Raw genomic sequence first — 10,392 nt, forward strand, 5'->3', positions numbered from 1 at the left:
GAGTTCATTGAATAATTTATATTTGATTTAGAAGTGATGTTTCTGGTTTAGCAGAACTATTATCAGATTTGACCGTGTCTCATTCAGTCCAGAGTATTATAGGTTGATATTCTTTAAATGTGAAGTATAAATGTTTATCCAGCTATATTTTTTCTTGGGCCAATATGGTGCACTTACATTCCTATGGATCCTGCTATATTCTGCAAGAGGGCTATTTCTTATTGAAGAGATTTTCTTAGAATCTATCTGTAATCTTTGCAGACTTTTTGTTCTCTTCAATAAGGTTGGTAATTATGGCTCTTAAATTTTTTTGATTGTCACTTATCAAAAAAAAATTATGGGTCTAAAAATTTTTAATTTGCTATGTAAATACAAATTGGTGCTTGGAATGTGTGTATTTTTGCATTATATATCGTTTTGCATGCTCTTGATCTATTATGTTTGCAACTTGATCCTTTTATGCCCTTGACTGCTAATTGTTATGTTGGTTTCCTTCCAATTATTAGGTACTGGGGATATAAGGCAGTCAAATCCTGTGCATATTCAACAACTCTCGGACCGCTGTTATTCTTTTACAGTGCGGCATCCCCTGATGGTTGTTGGCACTGCAGATCGCAGTCTGATAGTTTTCAACTTGCAGAACCCTCAGGTAACATTCCCATCTAATGAAGTGTACCAATAATGATTTTCTTGCATCTTTCTTTGACAATCAGATGCTTCATTATTACAAAACAACATTTTGTAAGTCTGGCAGTAATGTTTTGCACTTAAAGTTTGATCAAGTCTGAGAACATTTTTTGTCTACTTTTGATATGTGGATCTAGGCTTCTAGAATGTGATCCCAGCTTTAGCGTGTTGGATAATCTTATTTTTGGTCTTTTCTGACCCTTAAAATTCAATTTGATATTGCCTTTAAGTGTTCCAATGAATCATTGATTCTTCTCCACACCCTGTTCCCCCAATGAATAAGTGATTCTGTGTGCATGTGTCTGGACTTGATAGAAAACATGATTGGGTGGAGGGTCCTGGCTTCAAATTTGTATTTCCAACTTCTTATTATTATAAATTTATCAGCTGCTAATCAATTCACTGCATGTGACATTAACTTTTTGCTATTGTTAGCAAAACCTTTTTTTGAGATTGACTACTTTATTTATTTATTTTTTCCGAATAAATTTAAGGCAGTGATGATAGTCATCATTCAGTAATTTCTTTAGCTTTCACTTCATTCTTAAAACTGCTGTGAAAGCAAATTTTGGGTTGAAAACACGGGAAAAACCCAAGTGGTCTGTAGCTACTAAGAGAGATGCTCGCAAGTGTTAGAGCAAGAGAAATGGTTTCTATGCAGTATAGAGACCTTTTTGTATCAACACCCTAAAAGGTTAGAGCCTTTTTTTTTCATAACCACCAGAAGTTGGATGCGGAATTTTAATCTTATGACCATGATTCCTTAAATATTATTTGCGGATGTTGTTTCATCCCCCCCACCCCTCTCCTGCTGCTGATTAATCTTAAGTTGCTTGCATTTTTTATTTTCTGCTTTAACTATATTCAGCTTCTGTACAGACAAAAAACATTTTGTGAATTGTGTGTTTCTTTCATGGTGGTTGCATCTGTATCATCTTGTGTTGGTTTCTGTTCTGTTACTAGATAGTGTAAAGCTCTAACTGTATTTTGCTTTTCAGATGCTTTAGCACATTCAGGATTTCATTGAGTAATTTATATTTGATTTTGAAGTGATGTTTCTGTTTAGCAGAATTATCAGATTTGACTGTGTTTCATTCAGTCCAGAGGACTGTAGGTTGATATTCTTTAAATGTGAAGTATAAATGTTTGTCCTGCTATATTTTTGCCTGGTCCAATATGGTGCACCTACATTCCTATGGATCCTGGTATATTCTGCAAGAGGGCTATTTCTTATTAAAGAGATTTTCTTAGAATCTATCTATAATCTTTGCAGACTTTTTGTACTCCATCCCTTGTTACTTGTCCTTTCTCTTTTGGGATGTACTATGTGATTTTCCTAATGCACCCTTATTTAATGATGTATCCTTCAAATGTTTGGGGTTAGGTTGGGAAAGTGATTGCCTTTTTGAATGTGAAGTTAATCTCCTTGAAATGTGAAGTACATGAGAATACTATTGCGGGAGTGGGGGGGCATAAGTTTTTACTAATTGGGTCTAAATCTTCTTCTCCACAAAAACTGGGAGCTGATACATACCCTACTTCAAGGAGAGGATAAAGTAATACTATCATAATTTTGGAACAAGATAGTTTACATGCAAGCAGCACTATGCATTTGGTGATGGGCTGGCATGGAGAGCCTCCTCTCAATGTCTCATGTTGTGCATTTGGTTGGAGAGAAACAAGGGGGCTTTTAAAGGTTTAGAGAAGTCCATAGAACAAATGAAATCAAGTTGAATTTTCTTGAAGTTTCGTTCAGATGGGTTTTGATTCCCTTTTGATTTTGATTCTTTGATATCTTTCTCAGACTTTTAAGATGTTTCCAATTTTGTTCGCTGTACTCTCTATTTTTCTATTTTTGGGGTGATCTCACTCGTATTCTACCTGTTGTGCTTGGCATAACTGCCTCCACCCTTTCCTGAGAAGTAACATATTGACATTTGATCTCTAGTATATTGATTAATGGTTTTTCCTTTTGAATTTTTTTTTTCCTTTATTTTGGGTTGGTAAAGCATGTTTTGTACATCACTCATATTTCCAGCACTTGTTCATAATTTATTACATGCATTTGTATTTCTTGCTGTTTCCTAGTTATCTTTGTTCTTTCCCTTTCATTTAAGATGTCTCTCTACACCTAGAACTGAAAAGGGTTGATTTGGTGGTTAGTTCTGTTAGTTAACTTTGATCCCACTTGGCATGCTTAAAAGAAAATATGGTCTATGGAAAGACATGATTATTGTGTAGACTTGCAAACAAAATTGGTTTGCAGTTGAAATTTTTGTAAGAACATCTCATTTTCATCAATCTAGCATTTAAAAATTAAAGGGATTTATCCTTGAGCTTAGTTCCAACAATCAAGTTTTTTGACTGTATTGGTAGGTGTCCATGCTAGATATCACAATATGGTATGGGCCAATATAATTTGATATTGCTAAAGTATAGCAACCATTACATGTGGTCATTGCTTATATCTAAGAAAACTCTTTCATGCTTATCATTTGGGCAAGAATGAGTCAGTAATCATTTATGTTTTTAGGTCTGAATGACTCCATGTAATGAATGACTCTATTGCAGGCTAAAATCTACATATTGGACAATACTAAAAGCCATGCTTGGGTTTGGGTAGTTTAATTGCGATTTTTATTTTTTCAAGCTATTAACTATGAAGTCAAGTTTATTTTAATCCAGTGCTTGGATTATGCTTTATGTAGTGTCCTGTCATATCATGTATTAGCAAAGATGTACTAATAATGTGTCATTGAAAATTATTTTTGTATATCATGGAAGACTACTAGTCTTTTAAATATTGTTTGATATGTCATCACAACACAAGCATTAGTCTCTGTTGCCCCTTGTCCCCTCAACAAAAGCACACAGTAGGGTTTGAATCCATAACCATACTTGAGGAGAGGTGATACCATTAGAGATAGAGTGTTGGTCCTTATCTCTTGAAGTGGTAAAAGTATAATAGGCCTGGTAATTTTTTATATCAGTTAGAAAATGCCATAACAGTATGGCGAAGGTACCTGCTATTTTGGAGAGATTGCTGACAAGTGTTAAAAACACTTTTTCTATCCCTTGTTCTCTGCAGAGCCTGTCTTTTTGGAATTAGGATTTCCTGCCAAAGTAGGTGCATGTAAATTGGAATCTCATAATATAGGGTTTCATTTTTCAATTCGTTACTGATTTCTCTGCCTGTTTCTGATTAATGTTTTAAATTTAGGGTTTCACCATGTTTGTTTTTCTCTCCTAGAATCATCAGAATTTTTTGAAGATATATATATTTTTTTGTTGCTTTAATTCTTATGCTTTTGTGTTGTTGTCTTGTATAATTTTTGGCCATTTTGTTTTGGCGACCTTAATATTGATTTCATAGGCTAATCTGACAATGACGATTTATAAGTGTGGAGTAGTAATATAACAGAATATGGTTGTAGAGGGAAATCAATAAAGGTTTTGCTTTCTCTTCTTCTGGCATGAGTTGGGCTTTTTGAGAATTGCATGGATTTAACTTTTGTTTTGGATTTGTGTCATTATTTGTTAACTTGGATTGCTGCTAATTAATTTTCTTGTTTCCAAATACTGGGCAGCTGAGAAGAATTTGGCTTTCTATGCAAACTCAGTTTTGATTTTGCTTCTACCTTAACTACTTGTTTCTAATTTACGCTTTGACAATGGTTGTTTGGGATTGTTTATTTTTTCATATTTTATTAATGTATTTATTGTTAAATGATTCTTTTTAAGTATGATCTATTTAATTCCAGGGATGATGTGTTTGCATCCTTTTGTGTAAGGTTTGTTTGATTTGTCATTCTCATTCGTATATTCTTCTAAGTTGTGTTGGTTTCTTTTTCTATTATTTATTTAAAAATATACTTGTCAGTTGAATTTCTTGAACTGAGTAGCTGGGTGCCTGTGTATTTTCAGTCTGCTACATGTAGTAGATTCAAAGCTGGCACTGCTGTGGGTTTGCACTTTCCTCCTGTACATTTGCCTTCTTGTCTTGTTTCTACTGATGTTTATTTGTTTCACTCAAGCTTGGTCATCCTATTTTTTCAGCTCCATATCCAGTTTGAATTTTAATCTTGGAAAGCCCACTTATTGTTTCAGTCAGGCAATTTTTTGTTTTTGTTTTTGTTCTGGGTGCTTGGCAGGTTAACTGGTGGAGTCTGATTGGGCAGTAACCTTTCTTTGCCTCTTGATTTCTTTCTCTCCTACAATCTTGTGGATAATATTTTTCCTGTTTTAATTCCTTCTAATTTTTGGGCTTTTGACTGCTTTTTCCAGGTTTCATTTTCCAAGAGTTTCTGTCTCACTGAGTGAGGTTTTGAGACCTTTATTGTAATTCTTGAACCTTTTTTTTTTTTTGTTGGCAATGCCTCCTATTGGCGTAGGGATTTTATTTAACGGTGTGTGACCTGAATATGGTTATAGATTTTGGTCCTTGGCTGCCCTCTTAAAGCATGTGTTGCAATGAAGTTGGCTTTTCTAGATTGATTCGGTTCTCTTCAATAAGGTTGGTAATTATGGCTCTTAACTTTTTTGATTGTCACTTATAAAAAAAAAAAAAATTATGGGTCTAAAAATTTTAAATTTACTATGTAAATACTTATTGGTGCTTGGAATGTGTGTATTTTGTGGCTCTAATTGTTCGGTTTTAACTAAATCCTGCACTACCTAGCTTGTTTGTCCTGATTTTTTTTTCCACTGCCATCTACTTGTACTTTTCACATATGTTCAGAATATGAGATCATCAATTTTGTCATTTAGTAGCCATGTAAGAAACAAGTTGTATGCTTTAAACATCATTGTTCTAAATGCTAGTGAAGTATTGGATTTACTTTTAGAGAATTATTTTGTTTGTTCATTGTTTTGAAACTTTTGCAATTCTGGATGCATTTTAAAAATCTCAATCATGACATGTTGGCAGCAGATGAATATTCTTTTGGATGCTTGGTAGGGCAAGTGGCAGAGTTTAATTTAGTGATAAGCTCTCTCTCTCTCTCTCTCCCTCCTTTATCTAATAGTCAAATTAGCATGGTAACCAAGATCAATAATATGAAATAAAAATTTAGAATGCTCAATTTTTAACCTTAAACACAAGATTCACAACCCATTTGATATGTTTATTTGCTCTGAGCCATCATGGTTTTGATTTCTGTCAAATATTATGGTTTTCAACTTCCTTAACAGCAACCTTTGTGCTTTAATTTTCAAATGCGATTACTTTTTTCTGCACATGCTTGTATCATTGGAGGATATGGAGTTCAAGATTCTTTGGAACTGATGTTTTTTCCTCCATATTCATATTATAGGTTGAATTTTTCGGAGCACTTTTTTTAATATAATTTTGGTGGGTTTTTAGTTTTTAGGCACTAACAGTACAGTGTCCCATAAAAAAAAAATGGGACTGGATGTTTTTAGTTTTCCACTTCAAGAAGTAGATTTTTGTATAATTGGAAAAGAAGTGTTGACAACTTTTTGTAAAGGAACAAAATTTTTTGTTTAATTAGTATATTTGCAACTGTATCTTTACTGAGTATTCATTGGTCTTTTTTTTGAGGTATGGAATACTATTGTTTTTGTGCTGCAACTTTCAAATCTAAGTGCTTGTTAATATGAAACAAAAAGCTGTAATCACAAATATGCTTATAAGCGTTTGCCTTTCAATGTGTACTCCATGTGATCAAGTACAGTGCAAAGTGAGGGAGTTCAATAATGATATATAGTGGCATAGGTGTGAATTGGTAGGGGTAATTGAAAGGAACTTTTTTTATTGGAAAAATATGAACTTTTGATGCATAATCTTACTTTTATTGGAAAGCAGACCACTGCATTGGTTTGATTTTCTCCCCTTTTTGGTGGAAATTTTTCATATGGAGATCATGAAATGACTTAAATAAGTTCCTTGTGTATGCTACTTATAAAATAGGTAAAGACTAATTTTTAGGGATTTAGCAAGAGAGAAGGAAGTTCTACATCTTTCTTCACTGTGAGTTCGTTTCCTTTTTGTTTTTTATTTTTTCCCTTTATACATACATATGTACGTATGTACGTATATGAATTCTCTTGTTGGATTTTATTTAAAGCACAGAGAATTAGTCAATGAACATGATATGAAAGACAGTAATGAGCTCAATTAAGACTGTAACATCAATTACGGCTTTGGGGTTTGGTCTCAATTGAGGCATAAATTTTTAATGCATGGAAAGCTTCTTAATTCTAATAGCTCGATCACATGTTCTTTTTTTATTTTATTTTATTGGATAGTGGCTGAAGAAAGAGTGAGCTCCAATTCATCTTTGATTACACAACGATTTGTTTTGGTCTTGATTGGCCATTGTTTTGAAGAACTTTCATACCATGCCTCATGATTAGTATTCAATGTAGAGCATTATATATTTGGTTAGTTTCAAGTTTTTTAATTGATTTTTTTTTTTTTATGTCAATTATGAATATCTTGTGCATGGGTTTAGATTTTGTTGTTTCACATTTTTGTAAGCAGAAAATGTCATGAAAAAGGGAAATTTTACTGAAATTTACAAATTTTGAAATCGCAATTAATTTGATCCAATCTTTCTCAAACATAAATAAATTATTCATATAAGGTCTGTTTGTGTATTTGGAAGTTATTTTGGACTTTAGTTATCTCTCAGTTATGATTTTCGCAAACACAAATATGCACAACTTCACATTTTTTCCTCCAAATCTGTATGCACCCTGCCGTCCAAGGTACAGATTTTATTTCTTTTTCTTGCTTGGATTTAATTTTATAGGTTTGTTCAATTTAAGTTTATCCGATTTTTGCACACGTTATTTTAGCTTCACTAGGTGAGGCAATTTTTCTTTCTCCAGTTAGAAAGGGAGTTAATGATGATGGTTTTCGTGAAGGTTGAGAGAAGGAAATTGAAAGGCAGTGGGCTGGTTTGTGGCTTCAGTGTTCTCTCTCTACTCAGACGGCAAGTATTTTCTCACTCTAATTTTCTGTATGGCTTGATTGATCTCTCTCTCTCTCTCTCTCTCTTTAAAATACTGATACTGAGCCTTTTACAAGTTTGATGTAAGCTTTGACTCAAGGCTCGGAATTTTTCCAAAACCTAATTGTCTAAAATTTCAGTGGGTTTTTCACTCTTGTTTCAGATATCCTCCTTCTTGGTTCTATCGAATGTTGTAGGTGATAAATTATGAGCATACATTTGGTGAGGTTGAATGTTATTGATTTTTATTAACTAGACTTTTCAATTTTGTATAATTTTGAATGCCTTTCTTGGTTTTTTATTCTAATTGGGTTTGAAGATTTTCTTGGGAAAGTGACTGCCAGATTTGAACAAGAAGAAGATTTTTCCCGGTGAGGGGGTTTTCCATGCCACCGCTGGCACGGAAGCCGAGGCTGATGATTTAGACTAATGGGTTTTTTTTTGTGCTTTCATAGGTGTGGTTTTTACTGATTTTGTTGCTAATTGTGAATTTTTTATCATTCTATATACTTGAGCATATTTTGGTACTCACTAGTTGTGACATAATTATCCAATATATGGTTTCTTTTGCACTATATATCGTTTTGCATGCTCTTGATCTATTATGTTTGCAACTTTATGCTTTTTTGCCCTTGAATGCTAATTGTTCTGTCGGTTTCCTTCCAATTATTAGGTACTGGGATACAAGGCAGTCAAATCCTGTGCATACTCAACAGCTCCCTGACCGCTGTTATTCTTTTACAGTGTGGCATCCCCTGATGGTTTGTTGGCACTGCAGATCTCAATTTGATAGTTTTCAACTTGCTGAACCCTCAGGTAACATTCTCATCCAATGAAATGAACCAATAATAATTTTCTGGCATCTTTCTTTGACAATCAGATGCTTCATTATTACAAAACAACATTTTGTAAGTCTGGAAGTAATGTTTCGCACTTAAAGTTTGATCAAGTTTGAGAACTTTTTTTGATATGTAGATCTAGGCTTCTAGAATGTGATCATGTAACAATCTCACAGGAGAGTTGCCTGGCACTCTCACTAATCTAACCAAATTAAAAGTATTGTAAGTTGGTGGTATTGTTGCCATAGGTGTTCTAACAGTAATTTTAGTATTTTCATTGAAAGGTAATATTTGGGGTTTGTATATTGTTCAATTTTCTTTCCATTTTGGGCCATTTGCAGTAGAATTAATAGTAACAACTTCACTAGCAAGATGCTTGACTTTTTTCAAACTTGGAAACAGAGAGATCCAAATCTCTAAGATACATTTTGGGCCATGTGCAATAGAATTGTTTTCCAAATCTCTTTTTTAAGTGAAGGATTCAGGTCTGATCTCAATCCTTTTGAGTTGTGGTGTTAACAGAGAGATCCAAGCTAGTGATCGTTAGGGGCCCATTCCTCCTAGCAGTTCTGCCTTGAGTTATTTAATTGAGTTGTGAGTTCTGCCTTCTAAGTTAACAGTTCTTGAGTTTCTTAACCTCTAAGATACATTCATGTGATTTTAAATTTATAGAATTTATTTCTGAAGAGCCTAATAGAAATTGATGATGCAACTCTATTCAAAAGAATTAGTGATTTATTTGGAGAAGGTTCAAAATTTCCGACCTTGCATGGCGTGACAAACATGAGCAAATTGTAAGTCATTATTTTGTTGTAAGATGGTATAAATTAGAATAATACATTGCTCAGATCAGTTTTCCTTACATGAATTTTGTATAAATTTAGGGTTGTTGAGGAGCTGTAATATCTATTTATAGGCGGAAAGAGCTCAAGAAAACTCCTGAAATCATCTTCAATCGGGCTACCAAGTATGTGTTGGGATTCTTGGATGCATATCACTTTGACCCCTTGCAATCTGTGAGGACAGCTCCAAGGTGTAGGCCTCCTTATGTGGGTTGGGCAATACAGAATGTTGGGATGTCTACTTTTATTTGAAACCGTATATTCCCTTCACATAGTGGCTTTCAGAAATTGCATTATTATTAGTACAAGCACATAAACACAAATTACAGTAGTAAAATCAAACACAGTACATGAAGGCGACTCCTAAAGCAAAAGAGAAAGAAAATCTCCAATTAAACATTTCAACAGGTGAGACTATACTTGCATGAGATTTATAACACACTTAGAAATCCCAAATTGCATGCTTCATCAAGGAATTGTTAAAGAGATTTAGTCTCTTTCAGGAGTTTCATGATTCTGCATTTAACAAAAAGTTCATTAGCTCACCATTGTATACCTTGATAGCATCAACAATAATAGCTATTGCATGCAATAATTGGAAAAAGAAAACGGACAAGTATTATTGTAGGAAGGCTGTGCATTTAAATAAGTTGAAAATTTAGTCCTACATTTTGATCGTGAATGAGAACTGAAAATCTAATTATGAAATTAGTTAGGACATACTGGAAGTGATAATAGATAAATGCAATATCTTTCTTGGTTTTTTTTTTTAATTTATTTTTTTATATTTTTCTTGGATTCTGATTTGTTTGAATTGAATTGCAAGTTCCTGTTGATTTGGTTCTTGTTTGTAGTGAAAAACTTCTTTTTGGATTTTCTTTGGTCTCTTGCTTTTTGGAATTTCTTGGTTCTTGAATGTTACTGATTTTTATTAACTAGACTTTTAAATTTTGTATATTTTTGAATGCCTTTCTAGGTAGTCTTAGCTAGCTGTGGGTTGGTTTTTTATTCTAATTCGTGTGGAATATCCTTTCAAATGTATATGGACTT

The sequence above is a fragment of the Quercus lobata genome, chromosome 5, assembly GCF_001633185.2.
Source record: "Quercus lobata isolate SW786 chromosome 5, ValleyOak3.0 Primary Assembly, whole genome shotgun sequence".
In the NCBI taxonomy this organism is placed as follows: domain Eukaryota; kingdom Viridiplantae; phylum Streptophyta; class Magnoliopsida; order Fagales; family Fagaceae; genus Quercus; species Quercus lobata.